At 43.8% G+C, this 17,803-nt stretch overlaps 1 non-coding gene across 1 annotated transcript; it reads left to right on the top strand.

The window, feature by feature from the left end:
* The first annotated feature begins 13,364 nt into the window (after window positions 1-13,364).
* On the top strand, window positions 13,365-13,471 carry LOC112587390. Its single transcript, XR_003111875.3, has one exon. It is a non-coding gene; the product is annotated as a U6 spliceosomal RNA (small nuclear RNA).
* Window positions 13,472-17,803: the final 4,332 nt, after the last annotated feature.

Genomic DNA, 17,803 nt, shown 5'->3' with positions numbered 1-17,803 from the left:
GCTGCCTTTGAAGTAGCGGGTCTGACAATACCTATTTCTAGCCTAACAGGAGGCACAGAAATATAATCCATGCAGACCTTTTTCTCTGCAAGATTTCACATCCTAAGGAAATGGACCCCCAAAAAATGTGTTTTTTTTTTCAGTTTTATTGGAGTATACTTGTTTTACACTATTGTGTTAGTTTCTACTGTACAGCAAAGTGAATCAGTCACACACATACATACGTTCCCTCTTTTTATGGATTTCCTTCCCATTTAGGTCACCACAGAGTATGGAGTAGAGTTCCCAGAGCTAGAGAGTAGGTTCTCATTCAGTTCAGTTCAGTTCAGTCACTCAGTCGTGTCCAACTCTTTGCGACCCCATGAACCGCAGCATGCCAGGCCTCCCTGTCTAACACCAACTCCCGGAGTTCACTCAGACTCACGTCCATCGAGTCAGTGATGCTATCCAGCCATCTCATCCTCTGTCGTCCCCTTCTCCTCCTGCCCCCAATCCCTCCCAGCATCAGAGTCTTTTCCAATGAGTCAACTCTTTGCATGAGGTGACCAAAGTACTGGAGTTTCAGCTTCAGCATCATTCCTTACAAAGAAATCCCAGGGCTGATCTCCTTCAGAATGGACTGGTTGGATCTCCTTGCAGTCCAAGGGACACTTAAGAGTCTTCTCCAACACCACAGTTCAAAAGCATCAATTCTGCGCTCAGCCTTCTTCACAGTCCAACTCTCACATCCATACATGACCACAGGAAAAACCATAGCCTTGACTAGACGAACCGTTGTTGGCAAAGTAATGTCTCTGCTTTTGAATATGCTATCTAGGTTGGTCATAACTTTCCTTTCAAGGAGTAAGTGTCTTTTAATTTCATGGCTGCAGTCACCATCTGCAGTGATTTTGGAGCCCAAAAAAATAAAGTCTGACACTGTTTCCACTGTTTCCCCATCTATTTGCCATGAAGTGATGGGACTGGATGCCATGATCTTCCTTTTCTGAATGTTGAGCTTTAAGCCAACTTTTTCACTCTCCTCTTTCACTTTCATCAAGAGGCTTTTGAGTTCCTCTTCACTTTCTGCCATAAAGGTTCTCATTAGTTACCTATTTTATACATAGCATCAAGAGTGTATATATGTGAATCCCAGTCTCTCAATTCATTCCCTCCCCCCACCCTTTTCCCTCTTGGTGTCCACATGTTTGTTCTCTATGTCTGTGTCTCTGTTTCTGCTTTGTAAATAAGATCATGATATTGGCCAAAAAAAAAAAAAAAACTTTTTTTAATCAAAGTATGGTCACGTGTAATCCCATATTTCATCTCATTTATTCAATGGATATTTGAGTACTCATTGTATGCCAGGCACTGTGCTGTGTGCTGAGAGTAGGACATAAATAAAACACGGCCCAATATTGGGGGAAACTGATGGGTTCCCCAAAACAATGCAAAGAGTGCTATTGTGAAGGGATGTCTCAGACTCCTATGGGGTCTCCCAGGAGGGGCTGTACATGTGAAGGGGACTCACAGAGGGAGAAGACTCAGAGACACATACATATCTGTGCATCTGTCTCTGGGACCCAGCTCACTAAGCTGCACTTCCCTTGCCCAGAGCAGAAGAAGATTGCAAACATGAGGGCTGGGATGTGGGAACAGACCAGATGGGCGTCCACAGGGCAGAATAAAGGAGTTCATGTGAATAATGTTTCCCAGAGAGACCAGTGAAATGGATAACCATCAACAACGTGCCTATACACCCAAGTCCTCTGAGATTCTCCATACTCCAAAGTATGGAGAACCTAGACTTTAGCTGCATCCTAATCATTATCCCCCTCTTCCAAATGTCCCATGGAAACATATCTCTCCCTCGAGATTAAAGGTTGCTTCTTGGCAATACTCAGATTTTTCTAGAATAGGGCCTATGCAAGAGGGAGGCTTTGCTGGGGGTCAGTGTGGCCCTGCTCATTATTTCCTCCTTGACTAACACAAACGGTACAAGTGGGCAGTGAAGCGTTGGTACATATCCCATGTCTTCATTTACCTGGATGTAGCAGAATTCCTCTTGGGTAACAGTGACTCTTTCTCAACAAAGCCTCCACAACAGTCTCCATTTGAACACGCCATCGCACACGAAGCACCCAGCAGATAGCTTTCCCTGGGGCACACCTGTGGGTCCCAGTACCAGTGAAACCAGTGATGCGATCAGCCTCTGCCACGGAACTTGAGCTTGAACACATATGCTCTATCTTCATCTTACATTTTGCTCTCTGCTATGAGTCACTGATGTTTTGAAGAAGTTCCCTGCCCACTCCCCCACCCCCAGTTTTCTCACACCGAGACATTTTTCCCTGTCCAACCTTTTAATAACCTGCTTACTGTTGTTCCCAGGCCGCTATTTACCCTTCCCCGTCCCCACACACTCTCCACCCAACTCCCCAGCAGAGGCAGGCCTATTACTGATCCGCATCCTCCTTTGCACTAGTCTGACAGCAGCCTCCATCCACACATGGCTGTCCTCTCATTTCTTTGTTCATTTGGGGCTTTAAGTGAACCATCATCATACCTCCTTGATGGAGACAGTAGCATTAGGTGCTGTAGAAGTTTTCCTGTTGCTGAACTACTACAGAAATGGTCATTTCTAAATCCAAGCTTCCCCATATCTATGTCAGGAATTCAAAATGAAATTGAACAACCCACATCCTTGTTTCACAGACTTACTTATTCACCTAGGGAACACAAAACAGGCTGTGTCCTGCTGAAGGAGACTCCTAAATGTGCAAAAACAGCCTGCTTGAGTTTACTGAGTATAATTCTGACTCACGCACAGAGACACTGCAATTATTTATAAATATCTGCACAACTCTAATTTTCAACAACATGAGTGCACAATGAAAATCTTTTGCCTTTTACCTTTTTTTTACATTTTTGCATTGTTGGCACAGCCTGTCTGCTTTTGACCATAATCAGAAATTTATTAATAGCAAGGTGATTTTGTTTTATTAGAAATTTATTAATAGCAAGGTGATTTTGTTTTATTTTTATATATTTACAATTTGCAATCATATTAACAGTTGTGGAAAATTCAGTTGTTAGAATCATGTACCCTGAGTCCCTGATCATAACAAATGCTTATAAATTGATCATATATCTACCATAAATTAGACAGGCAATGAGAAATTTTGACACGGGCTGTGAAATAATCTTGGTCAAAATCACGCCACTGTTTTCATCTGCTCTAAGATGTTGCTTGAAGAGCTCACTGAAATGAGGTCTCATCACCACATAGAAAAAAGCCTCATATCTTCATCACAACAGCACTCCATCCTTGCTAAGTGTAATAATATCCATGTTAGTGTTGCTGCTGCTGCTGCTGCTAAGTCACTTCAGTCGTGTCCGACTCTGTGTGACCCATAGAGGGCAGCCCACCAGGCTCCGCCGTCCCCGGGATTCTCCAGGCAAGAACACTGGAGTGAGTTGCCATTTCCTTCTCCAATGCATGAAAGTGAAAAGTGAAAGGGAAGTCACTCAGTCGTGTCTGACTCTTCGCGACCCCATGGACTGCAGCCCTCCAGGCTCCTCCACCCATGGGATTTTCCAGGCAAGAGTACTGGAGTGGGGTGCCATCACCTTCTCCACATATTAATGTTAAGTACAGACATTAGTACCTGTTGAGACTTCCATGGAGGTCCAGTGGTTAAGACTCCATGATTCCACTGCAGGGGGTATGGATTAGATCCCTGGTCAAGAAAATAAGATCTCACATGCCAGGCAGTACACCCTAAAAAAAAAAAAAAAGTATACTCCCTGGTCATGAGAGTAGCCAATGTATCAATTAGACATCACTATGTACATACCATATCCCAAAATACAATGACCCAAACAATAATCATTCATACAGTTCATTGTCTTAGTCCATTCAGGCTGCTCTAACATAATTCCACAGACTAGGCAGCTTATAAACAATCAGCATTTATTTTTCACAGTTTAGGATTTTGAAAAATCCAAGATTTCAGCGGGCTGATTTGCTATTTGCTAAGGATCTGGTTCATAGATGGCCATCTTTTCATTGTAACCTCATATGGTAGGAGGGCTAAGGGATCTCTCTGAAGCCTCCTTAATAAGAGCACTAATTCCATTCTTGAGGGTTTCTCCCCCATGCTCTATTCACATCCTAAAGACCCCACTTCCTGGGGTTAGGACTGGGGTTAGGACTTAACACGTGACTCTGGGGTGGGTGGACATTGACATCAGACCACAGCACTCATGAGTCTCCAGGACAGAAACCTAAACTAGGATAAGCTGAATGTTTTCCCTCTGGCTGAGCGTCCTCAGGTACCTGGGATCAACTATGGGTTGGTTATATGGCTCTGCTTCTAGAAGTTGGCCAGCTGTCAGCGGGGGCTCCTCAGCTCTGCTCCAGGTGGCCTCCCATTCTCCAGCAAGCTAGTCCAGGCATGGTCTCATGAACTTGGCAAGCTTCCAGCAGAGACTAGAACTGAGCCTGTTGAGACTCAGTTTTCTACTGCTTCGTAATAATTACCACGCACTGAGCACCTTAACACAATCATTTGTTACCTAGTGGTTCTGTAAATCAGAAGTTCAGCACAACATGACTGTTAGCCCTGGGCGTCACAAGGCTGAAAACTAACAAGGAGACTCAGGGGGGCGGAAAGGATGCTTCCAAACTCATCCTTGATGTTAGTAGAACTCAGATCCTTATGGTTGTCAGACTGCGGTCTCTGTGTCCTCGATGGACATCAGGCAGAGTTTGCTCTCCACAAGTAGAAGCTACTCACACTCCTTACTACAAGGTTCACTCTACCCAGCAAGGGCATTCAAATCCTTCTCATGCCTCAGATCTCTTACTTCCTCTATCTCTGACCTCTAGACCCCGATTTTGGGTGCTACTGTGATTATTAGATCAGGACTAGCTGGATAATATCCCTCTTGAGGACAACTGCTTTTGGAAAGTCAATTGTATCTGCAAAATCTCTCTGCTATAACATAATCACAGTCACTGGTACCCAAAGCAGTCAAAGCAAGGGGATCACACAAGAGGAGTGCTACTGCAGATCACCTGGCAATCCTGCCCCGAGGCAGAGGCTTAGATTCCACTGGCTCATCCTCACATCTACCACATTCTAAAGATCAAGGCAGATCAACCCAAATGTGGACAGTGGGGAAATAGATGCTACTTTTCGATGGGAAGCACTGCAATATCACATTGCAAGGAGGCAAAGACACAAGGAGAGGTGAAAGGTTGAGATCATCTCTTGCAAGCTATGCCAGACAGCATACATGAAACTTGCTTAAAGAGTCCAGCAGCAACACCTCCATCTGTCTTGCTGTAATGAGGTGGCCCGGGAAGCAGGTCCATTTCCAGTTCTGAGGATGAGAATATGGACAGGCAGGAAGTAAATGGGAGGCCTGCCCTGCCCATAGAAGGAGATCAGCCATATTTATTTTCCGGCTACTCCACTCCACATAGACCAATCTATCTTTGCCTCTTGTTCTCTCATCGGTGCAATAAAACACCAGGAGGCTTTCACACCTCGCTTCAGGGGGACCTGGGGGGAAACTGCTGTTCCCGAACCGGAAACCTGAGTATGCTAATATCCTTTCTAGAAACACTACTGACTGTGTTTGCTCCCAAAGAAAAGGATGAGAGAGGCAGGTGCAGAGGAAATAAAAGCCACGACCAGTCCAGATGGGAAAGTTAAACCTGGCAGATAGATTTCCTTTCACTTACTGATGTTTCAAGATTCACAAAGCTTTAAATCATATCTTTATTTAAAAAAAAATCCTCTAAATGTTGATCTCCCTTCCATATGCAAAATTGAGGAGCTGAGAATGTTTCGAAGAAGCTACCCATAATCTCAGAAGTAGAGAGAGACAAGAGTCCCAACTAACACAAAACTAAGACAAAACAAAGTGTTTAGGAGGGAAAAAAGATTTTCTGTCCTCAGTGGAGTTATATCTATTTATTATTAAATGTTTCTGGGCTTTAGGGGCAGGGCCAGAGAAAACAAGATTTCAAATATCAACCTCTTTTTAATTTTTTTTTTCATTTTTTGAGAGTTTGAAACCATGGCCTACTTGCATTTAAATGGTTTTTCAGAATTTAATTAGTTCAGAGAATGTTAAGGAAAAAACAGACAAGCTACTGTGTGATTCCCAGGCCACCTTGGAAATCTGCACCAACTTTAGAATAAAAGCTTATAGGGAACATATTTTTATTTTAAGAACTTTCACCAGCTGTTGAGAATTGTGTCTTTCTGTACATACATCACTTTACGACTCTCACAACTCAGCTCAGTGGCGAAATGTCCCACGTTCTGCATCACTTCTTAAACCAGGTCTGCCAAAACACTCTGAAATCTCCATTGTGGACTGGAGTCTAGCCAGTAATATACACCCAGCATCCAAGAAGAGTCAGAGGGAAGTTCAAAGTAAAGAATCATTCTCAGGGAGAAACAGTTAAGAGCAGGCTGGAGAAGCATGGATGGACCTGGGGATTGTCATACTGAGTGAAGCAAGTCAGACAGAGAAGCAGAAACACAGTATGACATCCCTTATGTGCCGAATCTAAAAAGTCATGACACAAGTTAACTTATTAACAAAACAGTAACAGATTCAGACTTAGAAAACAACATGTTTGCTAGGGGAGGGGTTCGGGGGGAGGATAGGGGGATGGGATAGTTAGGGAGTTTGGGAAGAACAGGTACACACTGCTGTATTTAAAATGGATAACCAACAAGAACCTACTGAATACCACAAGGAACTCTGCTCAATGTTATGTGGCAGCCTTGATGAAAGGGGAGTTTGGGGGAGAATGGATACATGTATATGTACGGCTGAGTCCCTTCACGGTCCACCTGAAACCATCGCAACGCTGTTAATCAGCTGGGTTGGGAAGAGCCTCTGGAGAAGGAAATGGCAACCCACTGCAGTATACTCCCCTGGAGAATCCCATGTACAGAGGAGTCTGGTGGGCTACAGTCTATGGGGTTGCAAAGAGTCAGACATGACTTAGCAACTAAACCACCACTACCCCAATAAAAAATAAAATTTTCAATTTTAAAAAAAAGAGAAAGAGCAGGCTGGAGAAAGACTCAGAAAAGTGAACTGCACTGTGCTTTCATTCATTTGGAGACAGGAGAAGGCAATGGCACCCCACTCCAGTACTCTTGCCTGGAAAATCCCATGGACGGAGGGGCCTGGTAGGCTGCAGTCCATGGGGTCACTAGGAGTTGGACACGACTGATTGACTTCACTTTCACTTTTCACTTGCATGCATTGGAGAAGGAAATGGCAACCCACTCTAGTGTTCTTGCCTGGAGAATCCCAGGGACCGGGGAGCCCAGTGGGCTGCCATCTATGGGGTTGCACAGAGTCAGACACAACTGAAGTGACTTAGCAGCAGCAGCAGCAGCAGCATTATTACAGGGTTTGCAGATTGCTTTGTAGCTTCTTCAGATCATTGTTATTTATGAGTGGAGAGCTCCGAGTAGCAATGATTTGCCAGCAAATTGGGGCCCCTTTTTACGCATGAATCCATTTTGTCACCTTTCATTTATGTGCGTGTTCAACTTTCTCAAAAAACTATTAGCTTAGCTGGTGGTCTGTATTATTTCCACATTTAAGCAATAAAGCAGTGTTTCTTTTTAAAAATTTGACTTCTTTTTTAGTTAGATTTGTTGCCAGGGCTCCCAAAATAGACAGCTGAAGTCTATTAAGTATGTTGATCACTATTATTTGGGAAAGGTGTTGGCAATCTTTTAGTGGGGAGATTCCCTGGTAGCTCAGATAGTAAAGTGTCTGCCTACAATGCAGGAGACCCAGGTTCAATCCCTGGGTCGGGAAGATCCCCTGGAGAAGGAAATGGCAACCCACTCCAGTACTCATGCCTGGAAAATTCCATGGATGGAGAAGCCTGGTGGGCTACAGTCCATGGGGTCACAAAGAGTCGGACACGACTGAGTGACTTCACTTTCTTTCACTTTCACTATGTTCCTCAATGGCTCAGTGGGTAAAGAATCTGCCTGAGAGGCAGGAGACACAGGAGATGTGGGTTCAGTCCGTGGGTGGGAAAGATCCCCTGGAGAAGGAAATGGCAACCCACTCCACGGTTCGTGCCTAAAGAATCCCATGGACAGAGGAACCTGGCGGGCTACAGTCCGTGGGGTCACAAAGCATCAGACATGACTGATCGAGTCAGCAAGTGAAGCAAATGTTTCTGACATATTTTTCTGACAGTGCAAGGATGACAGAAAATAGGGAAGGAAGGGGAAACTGGTGGTTGATATAAAGCTAGGGAAGACTCCCCTCTCACTCTCATCTTATTTCGCATCCATCAGAAAGATGAGCACTCTTCCATGTCATATATGAAAGTCATTAAGACAGTAAATCCTAAGAGTTTTCACCACACAGAAAAAATTGTTCTCTTTCTTTAATTTTGTACCTGTATGAGATGATGGATGTTCACTGAACTTGTGGTGATCATCGCTTTATGATGTATCTGAGTCAAATCGTTTTGCTGGACATCTTAAACTGATACAGCACTGTATGTCAATCATAGGTCAATAAATCTGAAATGAAAAAAAAAAACTGAGTATAAAGTGTAAGTGCCAGTTGGTGCAGTTAAGTCTGTCCATCTCTGACGTTGGGTCTGCCTTCGAGAAACCCTTCTCCGACAGAGGAAGCAGTTACATGGAGACACCAGGAGTCTGGGCTACTCACCCCAAGTTGCTGCCTTGTCCCCAAAACAGGAGGGCTTAGGACCTAGACAAATCACTCAGCAATAACCCTGATCCCCAGCATTCAGCAGTTCTTACCCTGCTGTTGACGTTTGGTCATTAAGTCGTGTCCAGCTCTTTGTGACCCCATGGACTATAGTCCCCGCCAGGCTCCTCTGTCCATGAGATTTCCCAGGCAAGAATACTGGAGTGGGCACCCATTTCCCCCTCCAGGAGATCTTCCCGACTCAGGGATCGACCCCGTGTCTCCAGCACTGGCAGGCAGATTGTTTACCACTGAGCCACCTGGGAAACACTTCTTACCCAATAACAGCACACAAGCTGACTCTCACATTTAAGGGGCATAGAAGCCCCCAGCAGCACAAGCACAGGGAGCAGGGGCAGGGGCGCACCTGGGTTTACCCTGGGGACAAAACATACAAGATCCGTGCCCTCAGGGATCTTGGATCTTAGTAATTTTAATGTATCTTGATTTCCATTCATTTTTCTTGATAACAATATCAGAAAATGACCATTTTGCTGGTATATGACCTTTTTGAGAACATCAGCTACATTCTGAAATATGCCACATTAGGTTGTAAACCATGATTAAAAAATAAGATCTCTTTTTCCTGAAGCTAATGTGTACTTAAAGTGAGACACCACCCCCCACCAAAAAAAAAAAAAAAAAAGCCTAAATTAGGTATTCACAGATACTCTTTGGAGAAATTAGGAAGAGGAGCAAGGTAAGTTGACATACGTGTTTTGTTACTCCATTTTAAAGACCTAAGAAGCTTCCTCCCACTTAATTATCCATTGCTAAACCACAGCGTTTTCCTGTTTGGTGTAAATGAAGAAAACAGGTCTTTCTCTTTTTCATTTTTCCCACTGGGAATAGGGAATGGCTGTCTCAGTTATTACAGGAAGGATCCACGAGGACATTTCAAGTACAACTAATTAAAGAAGTGTTTCCTGAAATTGGTATATTTGTATTTAGCTACATTAGAAAGAACTAAATATAAAATGCTACATACAGGAAAAAACAGAATTACTCAGAATGGGAGAGCGGGAGGTAGAGGTTTGGGCAAATGTTAAGAAGGTTTTAACAAAACCTTAAGAGTTAAGTTGTCTTCTCCTTGGCATTCTTTTTTAAACTTTGCCAGTTGGTAGAAAACAAAACTTTCAATATGAAAAACAATTTCATGCACAAAGAAATTGACCTGTCACACTCTAGAAGTGGTCTAAGGAGAATGTTCTGCAATGAATGGAAATGTTCTTTATCTGTGATGTCATAATAAAATGACCAACAGCCACACGTTGAAATTCAGTAGAAGTAACTAGAGTTCAATAGAATTAACAATTGAGTTCCTTAATCTCAGTGGCCCCATTTCAAGTGAAACCTGGGCTAGTGGCTACCATATTGAACAGCACAGTCCAAGGATCTAAGAGGTTTAGGTACACACTGAATATACATATTCAAAGCTTGCCAAATCAGGGTGGAGATGGAAAATATTTCAAGAAACTTCTGTGGAGCATGAAGGAAAAAGGTCTACTTTGTATCACCTGGAGGATTTTTTTTCTCTTTCCATCAAGTTTCAGCCAATAATTAAAACAAGTTTAGCAGAACTTTTGATCCCAATGCATTGAACAAATTCTCATGTCTCCCCCTAGAGAGTTTCCTTGACACGGTTTTATACAGCCTGTCTATAAAAAGCACAGTCTCCAAGCACCCAATGTATGTTTTTCATGTGGATTCACTTCTCTCGTCCTTTGAGTATATTTATCGCGGAAATTCCCCCCACCTAAATGCCTATCTGTATCCCAGTAACCACACTTCCCAAGGCTGTTCCATGAAGCAGGTTGCTCTATGTAGTTTGCTCTATTTCTGCAGCTCAGCCCATGTAGTAAGATTTCCAAACTGGCAAGAAAGACAAAAATAAACAAAGTCCTTTATTGTACAGGTAAGCCTCTGGAATGTCTTTACTTTCCTATGAGACCTGACACAAAGCAGGAATTCAAGTGACTGCAGGTCAAGATGTGAAGGCCAACCACAGATTCCCGCCCACTCTTCAGCCCACAAGTACCATAGTCCACATGTGGATGATGGAGTTTACTCTTAAATTAATCCGTACAAAGTGTATCAAGTGTATGTGAGTGGATTTTATGTGACAGAAGAGATATTCTTGGCCAGCTTCAGCTTCATGTTCAAGGTCATCACTTCTATAATGCTCTTATAAGCTTAGAATTAAAATGAGGCCAGAAGCTATCAAAAACATCCTTGCATATATACCTGCCCCAGAAAAAAGTTCCTGGAAATGATTTGCTTTACTCTGCTGGGGTCTACTGCAGCCTAGACATATGGGAAACAGCCTAGCAGCCCAATCCCCTTTAAGAGAATCCTTTCAAGAAGGAGAACAGTCTAGGGCCAATCAGGGGTCAGGTCTGCCTTAAGGTAGCCTTGAGGAGATCATGTTTGCTGATTCCCACAGACTCATCACCATTATGGACATTTGGACCGTCTTCCACCAGAGTTTAGACACTGACTTTGAGTGAACGACGTGTGGATTCAGCATCTGTGGAAACTGACTGTTGATAAAATGGAAGTGAAAGTCACTAGTCATGTCTGACTCTTTGCCACCCCATGGACTATACAATCCTTGGAATTCTCCAGGCCAGAATTCTGGAGTGGGTAGCCTTTCCCTTCTCCAGGGGATCTGCCCAACCCAAGGATTGAACCCAGGTCTCCCACATTGCAGGTGGATTCTTTATCAGCTAAGCTACCAGCGAAGCCCAAGAATACTGGAGTGGGTAGCCTATCCCTTCTCCAGTGAATCTTCCCCACCCAGGAATAGAACCGGGGTCTCCTGCCTTGCAGGCAGATTCTTTACCAACTGAGCTATGAAGGACTGTTAATAAGCATATTAATAAACACATCACCTTTTTGAAAATTGCTTAATGCATTTTGTTATGTCCAGGGTGCTCTTCATAAACATGTTTATGTGACGTCCTCATATAATTACCAATGTAAATGGCTACCGAAGCTGATTGTCTGCCTACTGGCACATGCGTTACCTCAGGAGACATGAATAGCATTTGCTCCATTACCTTCATCCTTACTGGGCCAGTTTCAAAACAAGCACGGTCCCAAATCCAAACCCTTATTCCTAAGATTGAACCCGGGCCACATGGACCTCATGGGAAGAAATCAGAAAGAACGAAACATAGTCAGGCTAACACTGTAATTGAATATGTCTCCAATGTCAAGCTCAACATTTTACCTCCAAAAAAAAAAGATACAGGTCATGCTTGAAATACATGTGAATCATAGCAGCCTTTAAGTGAGAAGACAAAAAAAAAAAAAAAGCAGGAGGGAGGGTAAAATGTCCACAAGAGTTCAAACAGCACAGGGAGGCCTCCTCAGCGGATCGGCAAGCCCAGGTTTAGAGCAGATGTTGGCAAGTTACCTAGAGCCAAATCTGCCTGCCTGCTTTTATAAATAAAGTTTTATTGGAACAGGGCCACCGTAGTTGGTAGACACACTGCCTGTGGCTGCCCTTGGGTACAAGGCAGAGCTGTGATGGAGGCCGTGTGGCCCAGAGAGCAGGAAATATTTACTGCCTGAACCTGAAGAGAATACGTTTGCTGACCTGGTGTTTAGAGTTTTAGAGATTTTGCTGAAAACAGACATCCCTGGAGTTCCCAAAGCACTCATTTTTTCTGGTTAAAAATGAATGGGGGGAAACTGAAGCATGTCTGCAGGTCTGTTACAGAGTAGCACGTGTGGGTCAGTCTAAGAGGCGGCTCTCACATAGCATTGGTGCCCTAGGTTCTGAGAAAAATTATTTCTTTGTTAACATTGGGTAAACTTATCTTTAGGAACTTGAGAGAAGGTTGAGCACATCTCTGAAGTTTAATTTCAAAATAGGTTGAAATCTAACCTTGGGATTCTCTGAGTGGGGAGCTAGATAACAATGTATTTGCCTGGAGGCTTTTCAAGGGGATGTTGCTGACTGGTGCGTTGCTGTTGCAGGCCATGGAAGTGAACTTGAAAAACAGGCATAATTGCCTGTCCAAGTTTTCACCATAAATAATTATTTTTTAAAAGGTTCCAGTAACTTACCCACTAGGAGAAGAAAAAAAAAGGAAAGTGGGACAATGACGCTGTGACTTTGCTCCAGAATCATCATCTGTAATGTCATGCTGCCATCTGCAGTACTTTACTTCAATATTTTCACCCAAACACGGGAAATTTAATGAGCTCTGTAGACATGTGGCCGTTCTCTTGACGGAGAAACGTTTTGCCCACAGCAGCAGGGAAACAAAGGTTTCGACCAACTTTCTCTCTCTAGTCAGTCCCCAGTTCCTCCCCACCCACATGCCGCCATTTCTAAGAGCGTTTCAATTTTGGATGATGCTTTTGTGCTCATGGTGATGGTAAATATGAAAGTGAATGAACGTGCTGTACCGAGTGGGGGGAGGGCCCTGAAACTGCTCAGAAATGCTGTGACGCGGCGTCTCCTCACACTCATCAAATGCCAAGCGGGCAGCAACGCTGGGATGTGGCAACAGAAGGCGTGAGACCCGAACTCCAGGAAAGCCCAGGTTTTAAAGCTTTGGTAAATTAGGGCGTTAAGAAATCCATGCAGAGGGCTAGCCTTGGTAGCGCGTCTGCTAAAATTAGATTGATATAGAGACGATTAGCATGGTTCCTGAGCAAGAATGAGGCACAAATTCCAGAACTATTCTGTTATTTTCACATATTCTAAGGGGAAGAATTCCTGCCAGGGCTGCTGTAATGAAATACAACAGACTAGAGCCTCGTAAACCACAGAAAATCATTGTCCTACAGTTCTGGAGGCTGGAACCCCAAGATCAAAATGCCAGCAAGTGTGGTTTTCTCTGAGGCCTCTCTCCTTTGCTTGTGGATGGCCACCTTCTCCATTTCTCCACATGGTCTCTGCCCTGTGTGTCTGCATGTTAATGTCTCCTGATAAGGACACCAAGCATTAGATTAGGGCCACCTTCATGATCTCATTTAACCTTAGTTAATCCCCTGGAGAAAGAAAGGGCAACCCACTCCGGTATTCTTGCCTGGAAAATCCTATGGACAGAGGAGCCTGGCGGGTGATAGTCCATGGGGTTGCAAAGAGTCAGACACCAATGAGCAACGAACATAACATAAATAACCTGTTGAAAGAACTCACTCCAGTATTCTTGCCTGGAGAATCCCATGTGCAGAGGACCCTGGCGGGCTACAGTCCACGGGGTCGCAAAGAGTCGGACACGACTGAAGCGACTGAACCCTCACTCACCTCTTGAGAGACCTATCTCCAAATACAGTTACATTCTGAGTTACTTCAGGCAAGGACTTCAACATCTATGTGGAAAGAGGGGATACAATTCAGTCTGTAACGGGAAATACGTTAAATAAAATACTTGCTTCTAATGTCTGGATCGAAAATGAATAGACTACAATAAGTAACAAGGCATTAGGATGCTTGGAAGGAAGAAAGGGAGGGAAGGAGCAAGATGAGAAGCAAGGAAGGAAGGAAGGAAGAGAAAAGCTTGTCTTTGGACCAGAGTCTAAACTGGTCCAAACAAGGGATCTTACTTAAGGAATTGGCCCCACGTACGCCTACTAGGGGGAAGAAGAAGTCTAAAACAAGAGGAGATGGGGAAAATTGAATGATCCCAGGCATTAAGGCCACTCATCTTTGCCTGTTACGTATGCCCTTTAGGGCCCAATAGTGTCTTGAAGCTGTAATGTCACTATGGTTTAGTCACTAAGTCATGTCCGACTCTTGCAACACCATGGACTGCAGCCCTCCAGGCTCCTCTGTCCATGGGGTTTTCCAGGCAAGAATACTTGAATGGGTTGCCATTTCCTTCTCCAGGGCATCTTCCCAACCCACGAAAAGAACCCAGGTCTCCTGCATTGAAAGCAGATTCCTGCATTGCAGGCAGATTCTTTACCACTGAGCCACAAGGGAAGCCCCCAATGTCACTATGTCTACCAAATGTTCTATCACTCTGAAGCTGTCCAGGAAACCAGACACTCAGCAGATCCCAGCAAAAACTGCCCCAGAAGTATGCTTTTAACTTTGCCTGGGGGATTTAAATCCAAATCCAGCAATGAGAAAAGTATGGATCTGCTATTCTCAAAAGGTGTTAATGGTTCCTTGCTGAACACTGTGGTCTGCAGTGTCTCTTGAAGATAGGAAGTTTCGCTCTTTTTCCTGCACTGATATAGTGATCTGAGGATGCCTAGCAGACAGCTCACCCTGTCATGCATCTCCTAAAGCATCAGCAGGGTGTGTCACTGTTTGGCTGCTCCTGTACCACCCTAGCCAAGGCCTGTTGTAGCTGTCCCCTAACCACTCATATCGCTTCATTAACAGAGCAGCAGCCTCTGTGTCTTTACCATCTCTGCTGTGTGTAAGGCTTGGACCAGATTGTCTCCATGTACTATCTTGTTTGATAATCGCCTTTGCAAACTCTCAACCACCAAATGCATTAATACAAAAATGGCTTTGAATGTGTAAACCATATGAACTATATGTTGCAACCATTTTGCTTTATCCTACTAGGAAAAAGCCATAGATGCAAATCAGGAAGAGTAAATTACCAACTGAACAAGTTCTATGTTGTTTTGTCTTGCAATCAACAGCAGTTGGTATATTCTGGCTAGGAGGGTTTCATATGTCAATTCACATGCTGCTTAGTTTTGTTTTGTTTTTTTTTCTCACTGACAATTTTGAATCAAAATGCCTGGAGTCACAGACAATACCACCTTTAGGTGCTCATCTAATAATCCCAAATAATAACTGAAGTATATCTAAAGCAGTCAGTATTAGCAACAACAGCAACAACAACAAAAAAAAGTATTTGTTATTTATGGGAAAAACGCAAATAAAGAATAAATTGCTCCTTATAGTAGTAGTAGTTTAGCTGCTCAGTCGTGTCTGACTCTTGCAACTCCTCAGACTGTAGCTTGACAGGCTCCTCTGTCCATGGAATTCTCCAGGCAAGAATATTGGAGTGGGTTGCCATTTCCTTCTCCAGGGGATCTTCCTGACCCAGGAATCGAACCCGGGTCTCCTGCATTGCAGGCAGAAATGCTGCTTATAAGCAAATTTCAATTACTGATACAAATGGGAAACACGTGTAGTTGTAGGCGGTCCGCTTAGCTTGCAAGAGGGAACCTTAGGGTGTAAACATTTGGTGGGGTAATACTGCCCTCTGGTGGTAGATACGAAGTACTTCACATTTAATTTCAGAGAGTGTCTCTGAACCCTTGACAGAATTCCTGGCCTCTTTTTATCCATTTTATTGCTAACCTGATCCCTAGAAGATACTGAGAATCTATTCTATACATATAGACATTTTGGAATCTAAATTTATTTAAACTTGATGGATGATGATGTTCCAAGGGCTCAAACCTTAGACCCAGACAGGAGAGGACTGCTCTGGCCCCACCATTTAAATGGTTTAGCTCGGGCTTTCCCTGGCTGTGCTCCTCCCTGCAGATCAAGGTGTCCTGGGGCGCCCCCAAACCCACGCCCTTTTCTTCCTGCCCCAATCTCACCTCCACCGCCAGGTCCACTTCATTCCGTCCTGTTGATACACAGGTGCTCTCATTTTTGCCTGAGGTTTTGATGAATAATAGCAAGCTCCCTGTTCCAGGATATCATTTGCATTTAGAGAAGCTTCCTGCAATACCATGACACATCCCTTCCCAGCAGTGATAATGAAAGGGAATTTTAAGATACAAGAAGAGACCCATAGGATAACCTTTCTCACCCCTTCAAATCACATAGGGCGTCTGCAAGGACGCTGGTGAGGTGTTAGTCGCTTAGTCCTGTCTGACTTTGTAACCCCATGGACTGCAGCCCACCAGGCTCCTCTGTCCATGGAATTCTCCAGGCAAGAATACGGAGGCGGGTTACCGTTCCCTTCTCCAGGGGATCTTCCCGACCCAGGAATCGAATCCCCGTCTCCTGCGCGTTACAGGCAGAGATTCTTTACAGATTTTTTTTTCAAACCTTTTTCCAAGCCTCAGTCCTCTGCTGCCACCTTCAGGACATTTGTCGTAGCTGCATGTTCTGCCGTTGCTGTTTACTTCATCAAAACTTAGTCCATAAAAAGTTTCTGTCATACAAGATGAGTAAGTTCTAGATGTTCACTGTACAACGAGGTGCCTGTAGTTAACCCTGCTGTGTTGTGCACTTCAATAAACGTTAAGTGGGTAGATCTCATGTTGGGGGTTCTTACTATAAATAAATAAAAGCTACTCGAAATAGAGAGAGGCAGGGAGAGAGGGAAGGGAGAAGGGAGGGAAGTAGGGAGCGCGCGAGGGCGCCAGGAGGGATCCATCTGAATGTTGTATGAGAGCCGGCTGAGAAAAGAGAGGCTGGCATCTATATTTATGGTATTTCACACATCATGTAACACTTTCTATTCGCTACTTTATCAAACAATAGAATAATTTTTTTAATAGCTAACACATCTATAATGTAGATGTATATAATAAGCAATAAAAGCATATAAATGTAATGGTTTTTTATATATAACAAAACTATTCGACCTAAATAATGTATATACTCATCCTACAGTAAGAACAGCTGGCACTGATAGGGTGCTTACAATGTGGCAGGCAGGGTACTCTGTATTTTATCATTGTTACTGTGTTTACATGTTTAATTGTCTCAATTTAATTGTCTCCACCATGAGGTGGACACAACTATCAGCTTTATGTTACAGAGGCGGACGCTGAGGAACTCCCTTGTCTGAAACTCCCCAGCTAGCGAGTAGCCAAGCCTGGAGCTGAGCTGTGTTTATCTCTCGCCCTTCAGAGTCTGCATTCCTCACCGTGGGGTGAACGCCTGTCGTTTCAGCAAGCGGGACGATAACGAGAAAGCATGATGTTACGAAATAGGAAAAAACGAGACCTAACATCACCCCGCGTTCATTCACAAGCGTTGCTGGGTACTGAGAACGCAGAAAAGGGCAAGATAAGCAAGGCTTGCTCACTACCATACGTGCTAATATGAAGAAGCTCAACAGAAAATAGGTTTTTGTTTTTAAAA

Source organism: Bubalus bubalis, chromosome 1, assembly GCF_019923935.1.
Source record: "Bubalus bubalis isolate 160015118507 breed Murrah chromosome 1, NDDB_SH_1, whole genome shotgun sequence".
NCBI classification, from domain to species: domain Eukaryota; kingdom Metazoa; phylum Chordata; class Mammalia; order Artiodactyla; family Bovidae; genus Bubalus; species Bubalus bubalis.
The sequence above is the reverse complement of the archived record's forward strand: the minus strand, read 5'-3'. Positions and strand labels throughout refer to the sequence as shown.